General features: G+C 37.6%; 1 protein-coding gene across 1 annotated transcript in view; it reads right to left on the bottom strand.

Annotated features, from left to right (window-relative positions):
* LOC131689725 (protein O-mannosyl-transferase TMTC1-like) overlaps nucleotides 1–18982 on the bottom strand; it is a 739528-nt gene extending 720546 nt beyond the window's left edge. The window contains exon 1 of the mRNA XM_058975014.1: nucleotides 17261–18982. The gene's annotated coding sequence lies outside the window, so the exon portion shown is untranslated. The remainder of the gene's footprint in view (nucleotides 1–17260) is intronic.
* Between the last annotated feature and the right edge of the window lie 7104 nt (nucleotides 18983–26086).

Here is a 26086-nt window from a genome sequence, read left to right as displayed (position 1 = left end):
TTAGAACCATCAATAGACTGCAACTTCAGCTCCACATCACGCGGCGAGAAATTGAATAGCGACATATTCAAATCGAACAACGGCAGACTATTCAAATATGCTTCAGACAAAGGTGGTCGGTTATTACTTTGCACACTTTGAAAAAAGGATGAGAATAGATTTGCCGATTCAATCGGGGACTCGGCTGTAATTGCGTTGTAACTAACACGTTGTGGGATTCCGGACGACTGCTTACGGCTTCTTACAAATGACCAAAATGAATTTGGGTCCTGCTTCAGGTTCTCCTCCGTGCGATGAATATAGCAACGAAAGCAATGCGCAAGCAAAGAGTTATATTCGCTCTCAATGGCATGCAGCTCAGCTTTGTGCCGATCATCTCTCCAGCGAAAGTATCGTTTCCTAACCTTGCGAAGACGGTTCCGTAGATTCTGGAGCTCGTTATTCCACCAAGGCTGCTTTTTACCACGCGAACGACGAGGTCGCTTCACAGGAACAACATCACGAAATATAGCAAACATTTTGTCATACATATTTGTCACAGCTTCATTAACACTGCAACCAACAAGAAATTCCTCCCAATGAACTTCGGCGAACAATGTGTTGAGCCTCTCGAAATCACAGCGGGTAAAATCAAAGCCAAGGGAATCAACAACAATACCAGGAGCGTTTTGCTTAATAACGTCAAGTTCGAATAGCAAGATAAAAGGCCGGTGATGTTGGTCGATCTTTAGCAATGGTAACGGTGGCTCACACAATTCAACACAATCAGTGTCACTAATGAACACTAAGTCAAGAAGTCTCGCGTTTACGTTTTCGAGATCGTTTATCTGAGACATGCCGTTTGCCAAAACCGACTCAACTAAGGATATTTCCTGTTCAGATGAAGCATTTACCGGTATCATACAGTTCAAATTTTCATCCGACATCCAACGTAATTGAGGGAGATTATAATCCCCAACAGTCAAAACCACACCACGATCACCCGCAAGATCAATTAATTTTTTCACACATATTGCATGTTGCTCGTACAATAGGGGCTCACTGTTGGGCGGCAGATATATACAGCACACTATCATATCAAAGTTTGGTGATGAGATGCGAACGATAATTTGCTCCAATTGATCACAGTCAGCAATTGGCACTGCATATAGTATTGCGGTCTAAATATTTGTTTATAAATTAATAGTTTGTTCTTTAGGCAGAGCCTAGAATTCCTATTTATAAGAGGGTATAAACATTTTTTATATTTGTTGCATTTTGTTTGGATTCCTTCAATGTTATCCTTAAAAGTGAGTTTTTATCGTAAATCAAACCCAACTTCGTAAATCAAACCCAACTTGATTTGACCACGTTAAATTCGGACCATTAAATTTAATAATATGGTTATTATTTAGTTTAAGAGAAGAAGCTCTTGGCTTATGCGGAAACAAAATCAATTGTGTTTTTGCCGCATTAGTGGTAATTTTTCATTTTTTCAGGTAATCATTGAAAATATTCAAGCTTCGTTACAGTCATCACAGAAAAGTGACTTTTTACAGCCTGTAGGTAGATTTGGAAGATCAGAGGTAAAAATATTGTATAGGATTGGTGCGATGCTTGATCCTTGAGGGACACCTGCTTTAACAGGTAGCTTATTAGATTTACAATTCTGATAAGAAACCTGTAGGGTACGGTTAACAAGATAATTTTTAATTATCTTTATTATGTAAATTGGAAAATTGAAATCCCACATTTTGGCAATTAATCCTTTGTGCCAAACACTGTCGAAAGCTTTTTCGATGTCTAGAAGAGCAACGCCAGTGGAATAGCCCTCTGAGATATTTGCCTTTATCATGTTAGTTACTCTCATAAATTGATGAGTAGTTGAATGTCCAATATGAAATCCAAACTGGAAGAAAAATAGAATTTTTATTGATATGTGTCATCATTCTAGTTAGGATGATTTTTTTCAAATATTTTACTAATAGAGGAGAGTAAACTAATTGGTCGATAGCTAGATGCTTCTGGTGGGTTTTTATCTGGCTTCAAAATAGGAATAACCTTGGCATTTTTCCATCTTTCAGGGAAGTATGCTAATTCAAAACATTTGTTGAATATTTTTAACAAGTATCTCATGGTGATTTCGGGAAGGTTTTTAAGAAGAATGTTGAAAATAACCTGGAGCTTTCATATTTTTTAACTTTTTCATAATGGATTTGATCATAGTTTGTTTCAACAATATCGTCTAGAGACAATACTTGATTTGAAACGTTTTCATATTTTTGTAAGACTTCGGTTTCGGACTCACAACGTTGAGATTAAAATTATGGACGCTTTCAGACTGCTGAGCAAGTTTTTGAGCTTTTTCTTCGTTTGTTAGAAGTATGTGGTCACCTTTCTTCAAAGCTGGAATTGGTTTCTGAGGTTTCTTAAGAACCTTAGAAAGTTGGCAGAAAGGTTTAGAATTTGGCTTGATTTGTTCAACCTCCTTCACGAAAATTTAATTTCTTAAGAGTGTGAATCTATACTTAATTTCTTTTTGTAGATCCTGGTAGATACATTTCATAGTAGGATCGCGAGAACGTTGATATTGACGTCTTCGAACATTCTTCAAGCGAATCGGAAGTTGAAGATCGTCGTCAATAATAGGAGTATTAAATTTTTTCTGTGTTGTTGTTACTGACAAATTCCTAGCATCAACTATAGAATTACTTGTAATGTAATGCCGTATCAATGTCAGGTTTATTTTGTTAAACAAGGTCATGATTAAAATTATTCTCAATATAAGTTTTGTACCTTTCCCAATTCGCTTTGCGATAATTGTACACTGAGCTAATGGGATTGGAAACAGCTTCTTGAGAAAGTGAAAAAGTTACTGGAAGATGATCAGAATCAAAGTCAGCATGTGTAATCAATTCGCTACAAATGTGACTTTGATCTGTTGAAACCAAATCATGTGTTGATGGATTCCTTACAGACGAATAGCACGTAGGACAATTCGGGAACAAAATTGAATAATAACCAGCAGAGCAATAATTAAAAAGTAGTTTACCGTTGGAATTGCTTTGAGCATTATTCCAGGCTCGGTGTTTGGCGCTAAAATCACCGATTATGAAGAATTTTGACCGATTTCTTGTAAGTTTTTGTAAGTCTCCTTTCAAGAAATTTATTTGCTCGCCAGTGCACTGAAAAGGCAAATAAGCTGCAGCAATAAAAATGATACCAAGATCAGTTTCAACTTCGATACCCAAACTCTCGATCACCTTGGTGTCAAGAGACGGCGTAACGGAATGTTTGATCCTGCGATTAACCGCTATTGCGATTCCTCCGCCGAATCCAACAATTCGATCAAATCGATGAATAACAAAATTAGAGTTACTCTTCAATTTAATATTTGGTTTTAAAAAAGTTTCGTTCACAACCCTAGTAACAATTGAAGTTTTATGATAGTTTTATAGCCACTCATAAAGCTTAGATTGCACTTGTAGTGTGCTATAAAACTTCAATTGTTACTTGGGAACGGCTATATGCGCATTATGTATCCTCAAGAAGTTAAAAAATTCGTCTTCGCACGTTTTTAATGAACGAGCATTCCAATTTAATAAATTTAAATGATTATTTAAAGTCATTGTTAAACTTTAATTTCATTACAATTTTTTTTGTTAGCAAATTCCCACCCGCTTGAAGCTTCAAACATGGAGGTAGAATTCAACATAGCAATCATCATAGGTAACATAGAGTCTTGCAGGTATTTTAATTTTCCTTCCGTTACTCTACCTAGATCCACTGGACTAAAGGAAGCGTTGGGTGCAAACGAGTTTGTAGGTGTGGTAACGGTAGCCACTATTTTGGCCTTGTCACCTGCCACTGAAGCATAAGATGACACACCATTGTAGGATGGTGTGACGGAAGTAGAAGAAGTTGTTGATCTATTTTGAATCGGATTAACACGTTTGGACGTGTTTTCTTGAAGTGTACCTGAAGAAGTAGGTACATTTTTTATTTGTTGTTTTTGTTGTCTAGAACGAGAATTTATAATTTTTTCTCGAACTGGACAACCCCAGAAATTCGATTTATGATTTTCGCTACAATTGACAGATTTGAAACTTTTTGTGGTTTTTTTCCCCAGAAAAGCATCCTTAGTGTGCGATTTATCACCACAGATCATACATTTGGAATCCAAATGACAATTTTTGTGCCGTGCCCAAAGCCTTGGCATCTACGACACTGGGTCAGATTTTGAATTCTGCCCCCATGTCGTCTATAATGTTCCCACTTTACTCGCACGTAGAACATAAAACGTGCTTTTTCAAATACTTTCAAATTATTAACCTCATTACTGGATAATTCCAGAGCGTACTGGCGTCTTATCACCGCTAGCCTTTCTCACAATAAGAATAAATTGTGAAGGAGAAAAGCCAAGTAAATTTTCCAATTCGTTGGATATTTCATCCAAACTTTGACCTTGTGGTAGCCCTTGCAAGACAGCCTTGGATGGTCCATCTGTCTTGAAATCATATGAATAAAATTTATATAACTGCTTCGTAAAATATTGGAGGAGTCGTTTGTGGCCAATCAGTTCCTCCGCTGTAACACGACATTCTCCTCTTCGGCCAATATGAAAAGAGACTTTCGCGTCCGGAAGGAACGTCGAAAGCTCAGTTCGAAAAGCTTTGAAGTCGGAGATCATCACTGTTATAGGCGGAGGTGATTGCGTTTTCTTTTCATTGGCATTATGCACAATGCGAGGAAATTTAGAAATTTCATCAGCTTCACATTCGGATAAAACATCGAATGAGTTGCTGCAGTCAATTGAATTTTCGGGTGGAGAAGATACCCTTTTCCGTTTAGCTTTAATTTTTGGCACTCGGCCTTTCTGGGAGGGCCCAGGCATGTTGGAAGAATTGAATATTTCTTTAGGCTGAATTGTTCTTGAAAAATGTTTTAGTTTTGAAAAAGACTGATTGAGTAGAAAAAGTAGGTAGTCTTGAGAAAGACTAATTGTCGAAAAAATATAGGTAGTCTTGAGAAAGACTGATCGAACGAAATTATAAGAAGCCTTGAGAAAGACTGTTGCTGTTGAAAAACTCTAGGTAAACCAGGAGCTATCAAGATTTGTGACCGGTTCAAACGAAGGTTCAAGCCGGTATGATGACCAGTTCTTTAATTGCATTGTTTCTAAGGACCAAATCAAAGATACGGATGAATGCACAATTTGTCGATTGTACATAGAGTAATAACGGCAAGCTGAATTTTCCCATGGTCTACTTCTTTTATGTGAGTAAAAACTTCTTCTAGTTTATGAGGCAGAATAAAATGTTAACAGAGGTTGGCCATTTCCAAATGTAATTCTACAAGATAAGAAAAAGTACAAGAATTTGGGCTTTCATCACCCGACGCCACTACCGCCGAAAAATCATTTTCGTCGAGTGATACATCGACTTGATACTTTATGCCTAGTGTCCATAATACAAATCGTCCATTATGCCTAACGTATGTTATTCCTAAGGTCAATAATGCCTAACGTATGTATGTCTGACGGTCATTATGCCAAACCTCCCTATGCTTAACATCCACATGCCTAACGTATTTATGGCTAATACCCAATTCACGAAAAAATCATAGTTTAACAAACTTTGTCGAAGACAAAGATTAGTGCAGAGGCCTTTATTTTCTCCGGTTTCAATCCCGGGAAAATTTCAATTATTTTTTCCAACAACATGGATGCTCGATTCCATGAGTTAGGTAAATCATAAAGACTCAGCCTTAAGCCGAGAAAACTTTCCTTGGTAAAGGTAATGTTTACCAAAAACAAACTTTGTTTAAATAAGCTGCAACCCTCGCGCAGCCAGAACTTCTCACAATACCCAAAAGCAGAAAGCTAACCATTAACCTGCCCAATTTTGATCAACTGCAATGTGTAGCTGGCGAACGGATCCGAACAATAAAGCACACCCGCTTTCCCCTCGGTAGGTACCAACCATTCCAGCGGTTCTGACTCAATTTCGGTTCTATTCACAGATTGAACACAAATCAACGGAAATACAAGCAATTACACGGACCGATCGATTGGAAACACCTTTATCCATTCACAGTTTTCCACGCGCCTCTTCCCGTGTGACCAGGTAATCTTCCCTCTGCTGCGATATTAAAAAAAACAAGCAGAAGGCTTGGTTTTCTGAAATTGAGCATGCAATATTTATTTGCCCAAGAAAAAAAAAGCGTGGACGAAACAAAACACGGAAAAAGAAAATGATCGGATCACGGCAGGAGGTTTTTTCCCCTCTGGTGGCCACGGAAAGAAGGATGAGTTGAATCGAAAACAAATCACAGCATAAAATTCCGAGTACCCACACTGAATCGGATGTCGATATAAAAGCTTTTTCTGCTGTTTCCCCTGTTATTAGTATTATCCGTAGCTACACATCCTACTCAGCCCCCAGTCACAAAGCCCACTATGGCGGATCCGGTAAAATGTGGTTCACTCAAGTCGCCAGAAAAAAAAATTGTACATGATCGGAACTGACGAAAAATTGAATTCGAGTTTAAATAAAATGCGTACAATTTTTCATCGCCTTCTCATCACGTACCGTCGAGCGCACACGCGTTTTCGCATAGTTCGGAAACAACAAAAAAAAACGGAAAAGGAGATCCTGTCACTCAACTCGCTTTGATCGATACTATTGCTTGTTTCGATTCGGCCACCGTAGATTTATTTTCATTTTTGTTTGTTGTATTTCGCGGAATTAAAATTTTTCAATTTGTTGGGAAATAATTGCCCATGATTAAATATAATTTCGGTAGATATTTTTTTTCAGAGAAAAAATTCGCACATGGTTGGAAAACAGCGAGTAATAAAGGAATGAACCTTTACAAACAAAATGGTTGAATTATTCATACCCCAGCCTGCCAGTTAGCATCACTACTCCGGTGAAGCGAATAGCTTTCGCGACACATCAATTTCTGTGAAAAGCATACCTTCTTTGCCCTGACAAGCACCGCTGCTTGACTGTATGCTATGCATGCAAGGACACATCTCACAGACCCAAATTTATGAATCCCAGCAGAATCCTTCGTTTGCATCGCTTCCCTATAGACGCTATGGTTTATTCAATAGGAAATTTGGCGAAAATGTATCATCACAGCCCAGAATCCGGCAGACCCGCACCCGACCGCCCCCCATTCATCGTGAGTCCCGGTGGCAGTGTTTCTCGGCAGCCCACCAACAAGCTTCATTCGATTAAGGTGTGCGCTAGGAAAGTGTATATTTCATATTCTCAGCTTTCTCTTCAGGAAGTCCCTTCGGGTTTGCTGGAAAACCGGTAGAAGGCACGATATACCGGTAGGTGTGTTGGTAAATTTCCCTGCGATTCGGTTGGTGGAGGGCAAGGGATAACACACCTATATCGTACTGTGCTGTGTTAGTGGGCAATGCAAAGTCAAGCACAGCTTTTATGCAATCTTGCAAAGAGTTGCTCTCTATGTGGAAGTTTTTACAGTGTAAATCTGGAATGGTGTGCAAATTGATGAGATTTTTACTTTTACATTATCGAAGAATGTCCGTGAACTTTATCGAAAAAAAGCAATTTAGGATCAGATTTATTTACAATCAGAACTGTAATAGGGGGGGGGGCAACTATAGGCTACTGCATGATCAGTGATTCTAGAAATACTGTGTGTGAGACTTGAAACCCAGAACTCGTACTACGCATGAGAAACTCAACAAGTAAATTAATTTACAATCGAAATTAAAAGCAACGACTGACGGTTCTCGTTTCATCTGTTCCAACAATATTTTTTTGAATGCATGGAAGTTATAACTCATACTATTGTATTGTAAGTAGCAAATAAAAGAAAACGTTGCTTCATACTCAGGAATACAATTAGTGTCTTCGTTTTTTGGAGCTTGCGTCAATCGCTTAGTCCTATCACTAAGTTAATGTCGGATTCTGATGAGACGAAGTCGAAACGCAAATTCTATAACTAACAAATGCGTTTGCCTTTCTCATATAGAAAGTTAAATCAATCTAGAAATCGACATCCTAATCCCGGCCCAATATATTCACGTTTCATATACCATTCGACTCAGTTTGTCAAGATCGGAAAATGTATGTATGCATATGTGCATGTGTGTATATTTATGCGTATGTGTAAATTAAACGAACAATTTTCTCAAACTTAATTTCACACAAGTGTCCCATAGACTGCCATAGATTTTCTGTCGATTGAAATACCAGTTTCGGAGCATGGGAGCAAAGTTACTTGGATTTGCAGTGCTTCACTAATGGCTAACCATTTTTTTAATGAACCATGCTTTTTTCAATCGAAGATTCGACTTCCAAAGTCAAATCGGAGGAGATAGATTAGATCAATCACATTTTCAAATTTGTTGAGAATTACAGTGGAAAAGTGTCTCCAAGTATTGTTTGTAACGGATTCCACCTCTCCATACTTCGACATAAATCTTGTCGTCATCCAAATATACAGGGATCTTGGTTTTATCGTTATCATATTCGACACCGTATTGCATGTTGTTCTTCACAATGAAGTGTTCTGCTTGTACTAAACTTATAAATGTTATTAACATACATTTGCTTGCATGGTGTAGCTGAATGTATGTCACTACCAAGAGATTTGGCTCCAATTTTCACTTTTAGTAACTGTTTCACCTCATGTAGTGTAAGTCCATACGATTGCAATAGTGCAGGTAAAATACGTATGACGTTGAAAAATGTAGAAATGGCCTGATTGTCTGTGCTCAACATACTCTTCTAATTGTGTTCATGAATATGTACCACATCAAACCGATTTGTCCAGGAGATTTTGAGTTATGGTGCACATATTTACGAGATACCTCCTGAAAATTTACTGTCTCTCACCCAATTTGCAATATTTTGAAATAAAAATAGGAGAAAATTTTGTCCAAATGTTGTGTTATTATATGGAAATTGTTTGAATAGAGTAATGCTTTCTGTATACCCACAAAAAGTTTTGTGAACGATATTTTTTAAACCACCCCCCCCCCCCCTAAACAATTATGGATATGTTCGAATGCAATGAAATATGTGAAAAATAATCGTCATTATAGACCATCATTATATTTTTCTATAGTAGTACTAATATATTTTCTATAGTAGCCCTAAATGCATATGTAAATCATACACACTTGAAACCTACAACGGTTTCGTGACTTTCTACACTATAATTAAGGAAATTCATGGCTATCTCAGAGAAATATTAAACTTAACTGGTCAATATAGATGATTGAAGAAGAAAATTTTGAAAAGAGACATTCCACGTGCGTTTTTAAACTCTGTATCTCTATTGGATTTTGATGGAAATATATACTCAAATATGTCATATGAAAATTAAGAATACTTTTTTTGGGATAATATTATTGAAAATGCATATTAATTGTATTGATCTGAACTTTTATGAAAAATATCGGATCGAGCATCGCATAGCATAGCACTAATACCTGCATAGATGGAGTTGCAGAATTGAGCATATCCATTGTTATATCATATGCCCGCTCAGCTCCACACACCTGGCTACGTCTTTACAAGCGTTTTTATTTCATAATAGTCGTATCATCTACTTACGGAAAACGCTCGGAACCGAAACAGTTTTCAAAGATCAATGAGAAAAAGACGAAAAAAATGAGGTTGGGAATTATATAATTAATTTATATAAAAATATAAAGAAAATATTAGAAACGATCTCTCCGGTAACCAAAATCAGAAATTCGTCCCTGCTTAAAGGTTTTTGTTGCCATTTCTTAGGGATGAACGTTGTCGAATATTCATGAACTCCGATTGCTTGAGACAATACTGTTCCTAAGGACCAACATAATAACATAAATAAGCTGAGTGTGGTAAAATATTTTTGTGTGAGCGCAACGAAGACTCGAAACGAACGCCTCAATTATCGCACTACTATTTGAGCCAAGGCGTTTAATAAAGATGACAGACGCAACTCTAGCCAACAGCTTCAAATGAGTAGTGTAATAATAGAAACAGAGTGGCAATATGTTCATTACCTTATATAAAATGGAATCGGTGTTCGTTCTTTGGTATGTAAATTAAAAATGTCGGATGGAAGTCCAAAAATATCCACGAATCAGAACCGGGGAAAAAGTATCCCAAAGACCCCCTGCATTCTCCATCGCGGATGCAATGAGATCTATACTGAGAACACTTCAATTGATGTTTCAATGGCAGTCACAATTAATAGAGGGGCGGTTGGTAATTCAGTATACGTTTCGTTTGAGTTATCATTCCTTTTATTTGATTCAGATGGCTCATTTTGTTCATTTGGCTCGTTTGTCTCGTTTGGTTCATTTGGCTCATTTGGGTTATTTGGCTCATTTTGCTCATTTAGCTCATTTGGGTCATTTGGCTCATTTGATTTATTGGAGTCATTAGAGTTATTAAAGTCATTGGATTCATTTGATTGATTTGATTCATTTGATTCATTTGATTCATTTTATTCATTTGATTCATTGGATTCATTGGATTCATTGGATTCATTGGATTCATTGGATTCATTGGATTCATTGGATTCATTGGATTCATTGGATTCATTGGATTCATTGGATTCATTGGATTCATTGGATTCATTGGATTCATTGGATTCATGGAATTCATTGAATTCATTGGATTCATTGGATTCATTTGATTCAGTTGATTCATTTGATTCATTTGATTCATTTTATTCATTTCTTTAATTTTATTCGTGTCATGATCAGTCATTCCACTTATTTATTTCATTCAATTTGTTAGTTAGGTCAATTGATTTTTTTTTAATTTTATAACCATTTTCAAATACTTCCCAATTTTTCATTTAATGAGCTAACCTAATTTGATTTATGCCTTTTATTAATTTGATTTATATTAATCGTTCCGTTCTTTTTATGAATTTGAAAACTTTTTTTCATTTTTTGCTTTATTTTTTATTTTGTTCGTTTTATTGATTTTCTATAATTCATTTAATTTATTTGAGGTTTTATTCGTGCAGGACTAGAAACTGTTGTAAGCCTACTTCATATGAGTTCTGCAAACTAATAAATGATCCAACAGTGATATGTGTAAGAAATGTCTCATCGCTGCTAGGTAAATTAAGTTGGTTTTTGAAAAAAATACGGACATCAACATGAAACATACCTCTTACAGCTAAGCAACCACTTGAGCCGAAATGAACAACTTCAATTCCACACTCTGGCGACGTCGAGGACACTGAGGAAGTCATTCACAAATACAAAGCCAGGCGCAGCTGCCGAAACAAACATGTTTTTTCAACATTTCCTTTCGCTATTTCACGATTTTTCACATTATTTGCCACTACTCATTGTCCTACCTGAATGACGTCAATTTATTTTTTAAATTATCTGCAGTAATAATTCTCTTCAAATAAAAGTTGAACCGGTGATTTCCTAAACGTGTACATTGTTTAATTTAACTTCAAATATAGTGCCCCCAGATTTTAAAAACATCTAAAAAAGTACCTTCGCCTACTGTATCTGGCATGAAAAATATTTTGCCAGGCATAAAACTATTTTGCCAAAACGTTGCCAGATGTATAACCTTTCCAACGAGTGCTTGCTTGTCAAAATCAGTGCAAAATACCATGGCACGAGCTAGTTAAAGAAAACTGACCTACTTGGCTCTACTCTACATATGACAAAACTCCAACTCTAACGGTTTTGTGGGGTACATTTGTACCCCAGAATCCGCTTTAATGGAAGTTTAATAATAATAATCAAATTGATTTATAATAACTTGTTTTAGAGACATTCTAACACCATACATCCTCCGGCAAAGTTTTTCAGCATATCCTGGACTATACTTCTATCCAATTAGTTGCATACTGCAGGAAGAATTGTAGTCTGTAGAATTGAAAATGCAAAAAAGTAGGTTTTCCCATGCTAATTTCCATACAAATTTCAAACGTAATGCGTTACGCTGGGTCAAAACCAATCGACTCCAAATTTTGCACAGTTACTTGGGACCCCAAATGGAACCAAAAAAGTGCTGTGCTGAAATAATGATTATTTTGCCCCACCCTCATAAATATCCCATGTGCTATGGGATTCCCTATACACATGGGGCAGTCTACGCAATCTCAAAAAAATAGATTTTCAGCAAATGTTGAAATATATGCAAGTTTTCGGTAAGTATGTTGCTATGTTTTAATTGCCACAAGGTTCTACTGTATCGATTTTGTTGGCTATTTTCGGCAAATTTGAGACTAAGAGAAACGAAAGCAATGAAATTTAAAGACGGATAGGTATTCTAGAGCGAATCAGTTATAAACTTAGAACGGAAAACTAGAACTAGGCAGGCTCATATGGGCATGATCGAAAGGAAATGTGAAGAATTTTTTTGCCTTCTGCAGAGTAGGAGTTGGGCGTTCCACCCAAGTCTACCGCATGGTCTATGGTAGAACATAACTCATCATCATGTTTTACCGCCGACGCCGGCAAAAAAATTCTTCACAAATCCTCGCCTAGAACCATGCGATCATTCTTCTCCCTTTCTGCTAGCATCAAGCCGTGACGTATGCATTCAATCGACACCAAGCTATCGGTGTCGCACCGATCCTATTGTGATTGAACTACTTATTTATTTTTTCGTTCCGCACACACGGATGGCTGATAGCAATTAATGACACAGCTCAGCTAGCAGAAATCGAATTTTTATCTACTTTTTTACCAACTAGTTTATATGTTACTATGTTTTAATTGCCGCAAGGTTCTACTGTATCGATTTTGTTGGCTATTTTCGATCATGCCCATATGAGCCTGCCTAGTTCTAGTTTTCCGTTCTAAGTTTATAACTGATTCGCTCTAGAATACCTATCCGTCTTTAAATTTCATTGCTTTCGTTTCTCTTAGTCTCAAATTTGCCGAAAATAGCCAACAAAATCGATACAGTAGAACCTTGCGGCAATTAAAACATAGTAACATATAAACTAGTTGGTAAAAAAGTAGATAAAAATTCGATTTCTGCTAGCTGAGCTGTGTCATTAATTGCTATCAGCCATCCGTGTGTGCGGAACGAAAAAATAAATAAGTAGTTCAATCACAATAGGATCGGTGCGACACCGATAGCTTGGTGTCGATTGAATGCATACGTCACGGCTTGATGCTAGCAGAAAGGGAGAAGAATGATCGCATGGTTCTAGGCGAGGATTTGTGAAGAATTTTTTTGCCGGCGTCGGCGGTAAAACATGATGATGAGTTATGTTCTACCATAGACCATGCGGTAGACTTGGGTGGAACGCCCAACTCCTACTCTGCAGAAGGCAAAAAAATTCTTCACATTTCCTTTCGATCATGCCCATATGAGCCTGCCTAGTTCTAGTTTTCCGTTCTAAGTTTATAACTGATTCGCTCTAGAATACCTATCCGTCTTTAAATTTCATTGCTTTCGTTTCTCTTAGTCTCAAATTTGCCGAAAATAGCCAACAAAATCGATAAAGTTTTCGGTAAACAAGTTTATGTTTTATAGACAATCAAACTTAGCTTCCCATTCGAAAAATTGTCCCTAATCCATATTTTGGAACATCTCTACAATAAAAGAGCTCATAATAATTCAGGCAGTTATTCTATTTTGTTCTGATGTAATCTGACAACTTTGCACAGTAGGGCGGGACAAAAATTAGATTCCTGCCCCGAGTAACTTTTTGGGTCCTAAACAATCGTACAAATTCTTAGCTCGATCGGTGAAACCATATTTTTGCACCCATGGTTTAAAGTTTTCATGGGAATTCGAATGGGAAAATTCTTTTTCGCAAAATAATTCCTCCAGGAGTCTCCCATTACCTCCTAAAAATAAATCGATATGTGGTTTTAGTAAGAAATTGACCAGTGAAATAATGCATCGAAGACCGCGAAACGATCTGACGCTTTTGGAAAAAGTTATTAAGCACCAAGTTTCCCCGATCGAGCTAAGCATTTGCACGATTGTTTTTGGACCTAAATGTAACCCAAAAAGTTACTTGTAGCAAAATTTTATTTCTTTCATATAACCGTGTCCCACTGTAATACACAGTGGTCGGAAACGTTAAAAAAGTGAACTTAATTCACTAGAGGCCAAACCATTGAATATATTCACAGGGTGTTTTTGAAAGAATAGTTTGTAATATTCCCCACTATCTGATAAAAATTTAAATTAGGCATAGTAAGGCATATGATCGAACTAAAAAAAACTTTTTGTACTTACGAGGTAGAAAGATGGTATCTTCGACAAATTTTTAGAATACTCGCAATGCAGAATTTCATTGAAGAACTTGAACTTGATTAAAGGTAATCGATTTATAAAGCGTTTTCTGTGGCAACCCCCTTAAATTTAGTTTGTTTAATATAACTTTTTCCATTGTGAGTTATCGTACAAACGATGTTCTAGACAAATGTGGAGGCATTAAACCACATAATGTTGTTGAAGACTGTATGTAAAAATACTTATTTGTTTCAAAGTTATTGAAGGTTTTAACATTTTTTACGCCAACTTCAACTACGCAAACGAAAGAAAGGTGCAAACCAAAATGTCTTCAATTTCTAGACTATGCACAATAAAGCTAAGAAGGTTTGATCCGTGGCACTCTAGAATTCTATGAATAAAGTAAGCTTCCTTTATCATTTTTTTGACTTTTCCATACAAAAATCAGCAAAACAATTTTTTTAGAAGATTTTGTTGATTCTTGGTTTGATTTTTATTTACAAGTATTATTTTCACTTAAACGTGATTATTTCCGATTTTATAAACGTGGGAGCAAAAATGTGGTGTTTTAATATCATTGAAACATTGAACTGATTTTTATAAGGAAAATGTAAAAAATACACGAAAAAGTGAGGGTTCCACGAATAAAATCTTCTCACTTTTGTTATGCATAGTCTAGACATTGAAAATAGTGGCTGCTCGTCCATTTTGTTTTGCACCTTTCATTCTTATACGTAGTTGAAGTTGGAGTAAAACATGTAAGAAGTTTCAATAATTTTGAAACGAATGAGAATTTTTACATACAGTCTTCAACAATATTGTGTGGTTTTAATATCGAAACATTTGTTCGGAACATCATTTGCACAATAAGTCACAGTGGAAAAAGATATAATAAAGAAAATAAATTTAAGGGGTCGCCATAGATCAATTCACAACCTTTAATCGTACAAGTTCATGTTCTTCAACAAAACTCTTCATTGTGAGCATTTCTAAAACTTTGTCGAAGACACCAACTTCCTGACTCGTCAGTATTAAAATTTATTTTTTGAGTTCGATCGTAGTAAGCTATGCCCAATTCTAATTTTTATCGAATTGTGGGGAATATTCAAATGAACAATTCCTCCAACGTTCAAATATGAAATAGTATTGTGGATAAAGCAAAATTCTTTGTATTTGACACCCAGAGTGCCTATATTAGTAATGTTACGGTTGAGAAATTGATCAATTGTAAAAATATCGACAAATTTCAAGGTTTTAAAGCATTAACTGAAAATGCTACATCTCAGCCCTCCGTCCGATTTTTTACATAGTTTATTTACGAACATCTTTCTAATTAATAACACTTTTTAATGCAAATCTTGGGTTTAAAAAGAAAAAAAATATTGATATTTGTTTTGACCGAATTTTCAGCAAGAATGTTCTTCGCCAAGTTTAAAAGGTTGCAAGAATATTATAAACACTTTTTTCCAGAACATTTAAAAGCAATTTGTACTCTAAAGCCCACAGAAAAATAAAAAAAATATTTAAAACATAATTAGAACAGTTACGAAAACTGCTCATGAACAACAATTTTGCTAAAAAAATGGCTATTTTTCATAAATCGCATTTGCGGAAACTTTAGATGATTTTTTAGAAAGTTGATTTGTTCTACAAAAATGCTTCAAATATGCATATCTTCCATTCTAGGGTTGAGCACCATGACTTTTCGAACATCGTTTTTTGGGACAGTCTTATGGACATGTACTGACGTGGAAAGCGCAGTTCAAAGAGCTTTTATTCTATCATGCATCTTTCAATTAAATTTTGAGAAAGAAAATTAATCTTCGCAAACAAAGCAGTGAAATTAATCACATATTTCGGTGAAGTGAAATGTCTAGTCGAATTTGTTTAAAAAGAAAGGGAGAAAAAAAGGGCAATCGAAATTTTGAGGCTAGCATTTACATTTTTTTTTGTTTGTTTGCCGTATACCTCTACCCGCCCTCAATGCCAATCACCGATGCCAGAAAGATGACTCCACCATCTGGACCCTAGATATCGGCCCATCAATACCGGGATTAATGGCTTTACTTCCCTTCCGAAGGAAGACGTGATCACAGGTTTTTCTATACTCTCCGGGGTGAGTGTCGGTCATGTTTACCACTCAACCACCGGCGTTCAATATTTTACATAAACAAAATACATATCAGGAAATGTCAAATTTTTATTTTCAACTATAACATCAGTTCGATACGACTAATTTAACAAATTTGATTTAAGTTTAAGACAAGTCGATAACGCTTTACATAAATGAGGATTATAATTGCGATTTTATTAAATATGGTATGTCAGATTACAGTTAGTTTCCAGACAAGAAAATGAAAATGCTTGATATAAAATTCACTGGTAGATAAATTGTTCGGATACACCGTTTTATAGACGGTTCGTGGCAAACATTACGGTAATGATCCTTGTAATGATGGATGAAGAGAAAGAGCCAAATTTGTTAAGAGAGAATTTTGACGAAGCCCTGTGCAAAAAGACAACGTAATAGTACACGGTGTGATTCACCCTTCGCTACTCTGTTTCTCGATGAATCGTGCCGTGGAAGAAATTGTCAATATTCGAAATGTTGGAAAAACATGCATCAACTTCAGGCATAAGCATTGGAACAATGAAGTTGTTCAGTGTTTCTTTAAAATGATTCAGTTGATCAACGTAGTTGCTAAATGCTGACATAAAAATGCATATGAACGGCTCCAAACCCGATTGAGACTTTAATAAATATTAGGTTCTTATGCCGAATCACGATGTCTCATCTCTCAACAAAAAAAAATTAAGATCGAAAAAAATCATGAACTATATTATTATCCAGGCAAATCAAATCAAGTAAAATATAAATATCTCAACAAAAATGTTCATGGCTTTGAACGCCTGATATGTAGTTTTATAGAGCTCATAAAAAGTTTACCCTCGAGTACTTGAACTCCTCGTTATCAACCTTGCCAACCACTCAACACCCGAGCTCATATCAAGACACAAACGGAGTCATTTCGACGATCCAAATTTATTAAGTTCCAAATTACCTTTAAAATTCCGACTGGCGAATCTCTTCCTTCCGCAGCATCCGCTTCGTATTTGCACAAGCAGCAGCAAACTTTCCGGTTATCTCTTCAGAATACATTAATTATCCTTTCCATTATACACCTTTTCGCTGGAAAGCAACGGAAACCACATACAGACCGGCTCTGCACGGAAGTATAACCATGCCGCAAAAAGCACTTCACTGCACGTAATAGCGCACTTCTATTTCGCACACTTCGCGCGCCATCAGCCTCACATAAGGTAGTAATGATATGAAAAAAAAAATTAAAAAAAACTTGCAACAAACTTTTCGCGCCGCTTCTACCACCAACAACACCAACCGACGATCTTGTAGTAAGCTTCCTCAAACCACCGAATGCAATGTAGTAAATTTCACCTGTTTTTCCGCTGCGCTCTTGCTGGGTTTACTCCCACTTGTAAGCGGTTTATCAGCACTCTTTTATTTCTTCGTGATTTAATTCCCGACCGACCGACGGACCGAACGACCAAACCTTCGATCGTTACTCCACCGAGAGGATGTTCGCTTCAGTCTGTTGATTTAGGATATCGCCTCGAAGGCCTCCCACTTTTCTCACGCGATAAGAATAGGATGCACTTGCCCGGCGTGATGTAGTATTTTTCGTCCTCTATTATTCCTTCTTCTTCAGACACGGATAGTGGAAGAAAACCATTCACCCGAGCTAGCGTAGGTTCTTCGCCGGTAGGATTTCACCAACGGTGTCGAAAAACTGTCGAGCTGACACAGTTTCATTTCCGCCTGCTGCGACGGCGGTAGCGTAAACAGCCATAAATCTCCACTTCGATACACACCCGGAGACTGTTTCACCTGTTTATGTGCGACCATTAATCTAGTCCATCTGCAGTGGGATGGACACTGCAGATTTTCCTGTTCCGTTTCCGCGAACAAAGCAGCACTAATCTAAACTAATGGTCCGAAATAAAGCTGGTCCGGCCAAAAGTGGGACCCGGTTTCATTCCCACGCTCCCGTGAACGCAACGATGCACGATTATACCGAGTCACATTGATCTACGTGCGGGAGGGATACCGGAAAATATGAAACACACATGGTCCCCCTTCTTCTGAGACAGACCGGTTGAGGAATGTGAAAGGATGAGAAATTCCTTCGCATTTTATCACATTACTTTACACACCAGGTAGCAATTTCAGTTCGTTGTTCTTTGCTCTCCGCTAAAGTTCCCGAATTATGACAACGCTTTTAGTCACTCTCGTAGACAGGAAATTCGGTACCAACTCTTCAATCAGTGTCGCAAAAACACTGAAATTGAACGTGAAACTCTCGCTCTCTATGCCACTGGCTGGCTGGCTGGCTGGTTGGCCCCAATTTTCCTCTGACTGCAGCGAAGGGGTGGAAACACACCCGGAAAATTTTTCACCTCCCGAACTTTTCACCGAGACGTCGGATGGATAGGTACAACGCGAAGAGAGTGTTTGAATTTTGTTCGGAATAGCTACACTTTGACGTTTTATACTACCCCACCGGACGGTTAGTCAACGTTACACACACAAAACTCCGTATCGGACTCTTCGAAACCCGGGAAAATTGATAGAATGTATTGTTCTATGCTCTAATCGACGTCGCAACTGTGTACACAAATGTGGGACAGTCGAATGTTTCCGCCCTAGTCGAAAAGGGTTAACCGGTAACGATGCAGGGATCTCACTAGAACGCGTCTGAACTCGATCTCGGTCGGCTTTTGACTGAGTAGATTCCTGCTATCTGACAGACTAGCACACTGCACCGAACACCGAGCTACGAGCGGGAGGCAGCAGTCGAGACAAGGGAGATTGTGTTTCATTTTTTTGTTCCTTCTTCCTGGTTTGTGCTACTCGCTGCTTCCTGCTGGAAAACTGGCACTTTTCCCCCGCATAGGACAGAGTCGAACTAAGGTGAGAGCAAGAGTGTCCTTTTGCCGGATTCGCCAAATCGGAGAATGAGTAATACGTTACGGCGTGGGAGAGTGCGAGAGTCTGTGGTGCACAGCGATTGCATTCCAATCATGACCCACCCACCGCACGGCAGTAGAACGCTTTTAGTGAGAATGAGTGCTACGAAGTCAGGGAGCATCAACATAAAAACAGCGAATACGGCAGCATAACAGACAATTTATTCGGCACTGTTCAGGGATGCCAGGTGCAGAGATTAATTTATGTTTCACAGATGTTCAAGGTGTGGCACAAATCTTGGTATTCGAAAATATAAACCTGGCCAATACTAAATATATAGTTAAAATCTAGAAAGCCGAGAAGAGGCCTTTCTGTTAATTTATTTTCAACCCAATAAGAATCAAAAATGCATGCAAACTTCCTATTTAAATTAAATATCCGAGTCAGAGCTGATCGGTAATATGCGCAGACGAAAATTTCTGTTTCTGTTTTCTAATATTCTAATATAATTCGGCGATCAAGCGTATTATTGCGTTGTTAGCATTTCCACATTGGATAACTATGATATGAATGGTGGCTAGACAGGGTTGGGGGATAAAATTGTGTAGCATGCAGAAAAAGTGTAACCCATGTGTAAACAAATAAATACTAAAAAAATTATTTTTCAAATGATTAATATTTAAGGAACCTATTCTTTATTAATTGGTTTGTACGCAGGTCACTTCAGTTTGATTCTCAACCATACACAAAGGGTTGGAAAATTTCTTATAGAGATTTTTATAACTTGATAAAACAGTCGATAAAGAAGAAAACTTCTACAATCGAAATAAAAAAAGTTATTCTATAAATCAAATATCAAATCTAGTAGAATTCACTTAGATAGAAACCATTCTCTGAACACAAAGCAAAATTTGATAAGGTTAAATGCACATGGAGTAAAAATTTATTGAAGATGTCCCTTTTTTGATTTTGTAGAATGAGAAAATCAGAATCATAAATACAAGAACTACACTCATAAGAGGCAAAATGGTGCAATAAATTATTTAAAAAAAATGGGTGGGTAATATTCGGGCCATAACCGGTTTGTCGTGACTGTACTTAGAGCTGATAATTGAAATCGTACAGCAACCCGTACACAATGAATAGTGTGGCCAATACCCAACACTACTCAAAGTGTAATGCATCAAAATCGATTGATAAAACAACCGACCGATGCACAGAGGAGTAACGGGGGTCGTAACCTGGCCAAAATTATTTTCTGCTGCTATTGCTGTTATTATGCATTAATATTAACTAAAAATAGACAATAACTAGATTTTGGAACAATTTGGCACATATCCACCTACCAGTGCAAAGGTCAATTTTCTATATCCTTTCGAATACTAGTAATTTCGAGGAGATCTTTGTGAATACATTTGTTTTTCTAGTTGTATAGACAAATGATCAGTGAAAAAAGGAGAGGGGAAGGAACGACTGTGTAGCTTTTCATAGGGATACATTTTTCCAAACATAGTATTTGGCCCTACAGTATTTTGGTGTACCTCAAATTAGTAAAAATTTCTATATTTTCAAATCGCTTGGAATTTGTGGATCGGACAAGTCCGGAAGAGTTCTTTTGTTTTTTGGATAGCTGGAATCTTGTATTGTAATTCTGCTTCAGAAACATAGCCGGATCTCGGCGATTAATATAACTTTTTTTTCATTCAAATTTGGAATAAAATGTTTAAAAACGTATTTTTGAAAGTTGGAGCAATGCACAGTAACACCACTATTTTCAGTTAATTTTAGGCTTAAATTGTACAAATGGTTGTGTTCAACTACTTTTGTAATAATATTGTCTTATTTAATACAGTCATCATCACTAGAAAGCGATATTGCTGGATATATAATGAAAATGATTAAAAAAAAAACCTTAAAATATCACCATTTCGCATCCATGCAAAAATTCTTTAATAATTTTTGACATACTCCTAATTTTAATACATTATTCAGTAGGCTTCCAGGTATGTAAAAAAAATATAACGAAACTAAAAATCGAGAAAAAAAATTATTTTGGTTATTGGCCAGGAATTTGTTCTAGTTACTCCTCTGTGCGCTGCTACATGCTACATAAATTACACGTAAAGCTCCATTCTTATTGTTCGACTATCGATCAAGGAATGTGTGACAGAAATACATGCGGTACTTATATAACTTCCCAATATTCGAATGGGTCTCTTAGGCACTCTATATTGAAGGCTTTGTCTGAAATAGACTGGTAAATTACCTTTTTTCCAAAAGATCTTCTGAAAATCATTTTCGCGTTTTTTTTCAATTCGTTTATTTGACACGGCTTTGGTGGTGGTCAGCTACTTTCGTCTGCGTCCATTATGACCTATTTTATAAGGCGTTTCATCAACAGTGCTATCTTTGAAAATGAACTATCTTGGCTATGCAACTAATTTCCCTGATCTCATTTTATTGCAAATAATTAAGTAGGTTTTATTTTATTATATTCAGAATTGCACATATTTTGTCGTATGTAATTTTAAATGTTCTTTAATTTGATGGCATTGTAAGGGTACACGTATCCCCCCGTTGATGCTAATCGAGCTGACATTTCTTTGGACTGATCAAACTAATTTCTTTGTTCGTTTAGTGTTTATTTGACCAACTAGGAAACTAATCCACGGGGCATTCAACGTGCGTGGGGAACACGCATGGTCTTGTCTGAGTGAAATGATGACTGTTGATTCATATATTAGGGGTTGAGAATTGGCAATTCGTGAGAAGAATCAGAAGCTATTTACCAATTTTCAGCAGTTTTATCAGCACGAAGAATATATGGTCGGTGTTGGGTCAGACCGGACTAAGTCGCAAAACCTTAAAAATAAGATAATCATAGCACTGGATAAATAATTTCTTCAGCTACATTCGACTTTTAGCTGATTTGAAATATGTTATAATAAGCAATAATTATAGCAGAAATTAATTTGAAATTACAATGTAAAGGATGCTGCGATTCAAGCTTTAAACTCGTTTTTCTTGAAATCAATACAATGTCATTTAGTCCGGTCTGATTTAGCACCGATCATATGTTTTATTGTCATATCCATTGACTTGTCTCATTAATTAATTTAATGAAATCATATTAATTTATTGTTCATATTGTATCGAACTGAATGTTATGTTAACTATATTTCTTCACGAGTATAAAGATATTCTAGCTTCAGTATTCACGTAAAAGGTAAGAGGTTACTTTCTTTTCATTCTTATTGTCTCCAATCTTGTTCTAGTAATAAGTGTAAAAATTAACGTCATCGGTTGAATATTCGATATAGAAAGCTAGTCGTTTCAGGTATTTCGGTAATGTTTATTTTATACCGTTTAAAATGCGCTTCAGTTAGCTTATCAACGCGCGCGCGAATAATGATAGCATAAGAATCGGCACCTTATTAAATTATTCGTGGAGAATGAAAAAAAAATATCTCGAAACACTAAAGGTAATCGCTTTTCATGGTATTGTATTGTTTTTAGAATGTCTTATGAGAGTTGCATAGATTGTATCACTTATCAAGGTGAATCCAGATTTGTGTGACTCTTCACCTCATCATACTAACAAAAAGTCCTTCCCGTGGCAAACGTGGAGATGCAGAGGTATACACGGTCTCCATAACAACGATTGCTGCACTAACATTCCTTTCCTTCCCCGATGACTGTAAGGACGTGACCGGTGCGGTTATTGACATTGCAAAGTATAGTACTCTCGAAACGTGCACATTGAGAATGAATAGCTACTCCCAGGCCCCATTCTTTGATTCGCTGTGCAATTTCGCTCGTTCTGGTCAATCACGTAGAAGGAACCACGAGTTGTACGGTCATCATGCTCATGCTCAATTCGTTTATTTGACACGGCTCGTTGCGTGAGCTTAATGGAGCCGTGGGTCTTTTATTTATTTACAGGAAAATACATAACTAAAAGTAACATTTTAATGTGATTCCATTGAATCCTTCGCACGCAATTTTCGCAATTTGCGACTGGAGATTCGTTTCCTAGGCGGTGAAGCATGTCCGGCGTCGCCAGACAACACCTGAGGGTCATTCACTGTGCTACCTTGATCGTCTCTTTCGGCCATAGTATCATCATTGCTGCCATCTTGAAGGTTTCGGTCGATAATTATGTTATGCTTCTTCGTTTTGCTGGCTGCGGTCGTGAAGATTTCATCCTTGTTGACTGCATTTTGATTGGCGGTGATGTTTGTTGCTACTGGAGTACTAGATGTAGTCGTTGTGGGTTGAATAATTGTTTGTTGTTTAACCGTCACTACTGGTTGGTTGATTGAGCTGAAGGTTGAGCTGTGGGCGTTGAAGTCTGGATGGTTTTGTTGGTTGAAGGTGATGTTTTCTTCTTATGGGTTTCCACGTACGGTTTTCCATAATGTGCAGATTGTTCACAAAATTGACACGTGGCAGTTTGATGGTCATATGTGCACAGGGTGGACTGTGCATAGAGAATGCCATGTTCCAGGGTCACAAAAGAAGGCATGGGGCATTTTCGTCGCATTTTTACCACCCGAACACCGTTAGAAATGTCGGGGAAGAAATTCCTCCAAACGTCAGTCTTAATGGAAACCACTTCGCCATATTGCGATATGAATCTGCGAATTGCTCTATCAGATGTACCAGGAGACAAATCATGTAGTTTAACATCGACTGCATTGTCCTCCATATAGACGGGGACCTTGACCTTAACGTTATCATGTTCTATGAAGTGACACATATTGTTGCTATAGACAAATTGATCTAGTGAGACTGTAGCGATCACGTGTATCAGAAGTCAAAATAACTTCCAAATTCGGTAACCCAAGTTCCCTGTTGCAAATATGTGTTCACTTCTTCCATTCCGTAGGAGGAAGAATGAACACTAGGCGGCTAAAACGTACTATCCGCTCGCGCACGCACGTTTTTCTCTTTCCCAATCTGTCTCACGATTGCACAAACTAGAGCAAGTGGTTGAGTTTCGGTCGCCGAACGGACCTCGTTGTCGTTGTCTTATCAACCGCCCGAGCAGTAAAAACTATGTGAACGCAAGTGAGGGTATTGGCGCGTAATGGTATGATGCAAATGTTTCGAGAGGGAATGAGATAGCGATTTAGAATCAATTGTCCAAGAAGTTCGTTTTTCGAAATACGAGTTTTACTTCGGTAAAATTACGTACTTCCGGGTATCTAGAACCAAAAATCGTTTATCTGAGGGTTTTAGGAATAGCTTCTCATCCATTTCAATCTAGACCGTGAAAGAGGTTAGAGTGCGTGTTTTTTGATTTTGTCCCGCGGTGTGTCGAAAGGTTTGTCCAGTTAAAATATGAGATGTCTTTAAAATTTAGTAATTTTTTTGCTATTAGGTGTTGCGTTAAAGTCTAGAAGTAGGAAGTGCGGATAATTCGTGTGCGTTTGCTGAAAGTACAAAAAAGGTAAATTACAATTGTGCTCATAAAAAGAGAGACAATGCGTTCACGGTATCGGTAGCCGTGCGACGGCTTTTATTCTACCGTTTAGATTGGCACTATTCATCGGCCCGCCACACCGCCCTTCGCCCACCGACGCGCTCAAGACCCACACGCTAGTTTGGGATATTCTGGCGCTGCAACCGAAAAGCCAGAAGTGCGACGATTCATCAAACGTTTGCACAGCAAAGTTTAACGTCACGACCATCCGGTGTGCACGTATTTTGTTGCTGGCAGCTTGTCCGGCGTTCCGACACTGCCAGCAGTTATCCATCCTGTACGCAGAGAAACATCTGTAATCGTCCGGTACATCCTTAATCGCCGCCTGCGCAGATTCATCACCGCCGGTGTAGATTAATCGCCGCCACCGCATCGCCGCATCAGGACAGTCATCGCAGTAGTGCGAATGTGAGTGGGCAAACAACGAAAAAGACTGTAAGTACACCTACCACAAAATCCATGCGCATGGTGAAAGTTTAGCCGATACACGCACCCGGCAAACTAAAGTTCGGCAACATTATGGCACGTTAGCCCGATAGGAAATAGCGATCGCTCATCCGCACACAGTAGGGAACAGAAAGAATATAGGCAACACCGTAGAAAAATCCTAGGTTAAGTTTATGAAAATGCTAGAGAATTAAAATATACCTAATTATGTTAATTGTTGTTTCGGTAAATCATGTTGAGGTTAAAACTGTTGTGGTAGTCATGTTCCCATAGAGTTTACTGATTTGAAGAGGTATCTCATGTTTCGCGTCGTGTTAGTTTTGTAGTTTTTTGTGATCTTTACTCCAAGTGGGCTACTTGGGAATCTTAGCCCCACCACTCGAGTCTCTTTTCAGTTTAGTTATTTGGGTTTTTGAGGCATTCTTCCAGTGATGAGACAATACGAGTGGTGTTCTTAGGTATTTTGGGATAGGAAGGCGAACTTCTCTGGGTTTATTCGGGTAATTTGATGCATGAAACGGAGTACCTCTCGATTCAGTTGCGTCTGCTAGGTCGTTCCTCTAAACCTTCACTATATCGACCCGCCCTGAGGCTGGGTTTCTGGTCGGGCAACCCTAAAGCACGACAAGTGGTCCTCGAAAGAGGTGGCGCTTAAGCCATTTGTTCGGAAAGGTGGACGATTGGGCAGATTGAATCCGTAGCAACGTCGTGCGCGCTACATTTTGGCGCCCAACGTGGGGCCACGTTATTGGGAAATTTCTGGAAGTTAAAGTTTTTCTGGAGTAGGTTTTCGTTTAGGTAAATGATACGGTTCAAGATTTTTCTTTCTTTTGCGAATTCAAATGCTAGGCTATATTACTGGATATATGAAAGTTTATTCTTCATTGGTTTTTCCTACCGCTATTTTTAAATTTATGGTACAGTTCGGATACTTGAGTGTTGTGAAAGTCTTAGTTATAGTTTGTGTTT

The sequence above is a fragment of the Topomyia yanbarensis genome, chromosome 3 (genome assembly GCF_030247195.1).
Source record: "Topomyia yanbarensis strain Yona2022 chromosome 3, ASM3024719v1, whole genome shotgun sequence".
Taxonomy (NCBI): domain Eukaryota; kingdom Metazoa; phylum Arthropoda; class Insecta; order Diptera; family Culicidae; genus Topomyia; species Topomyia yanbarensis.
Note: the sequence above shows the minus strand (reverse complement) of the source record. Positions and strands in the feature narration are given on the sequence as shown.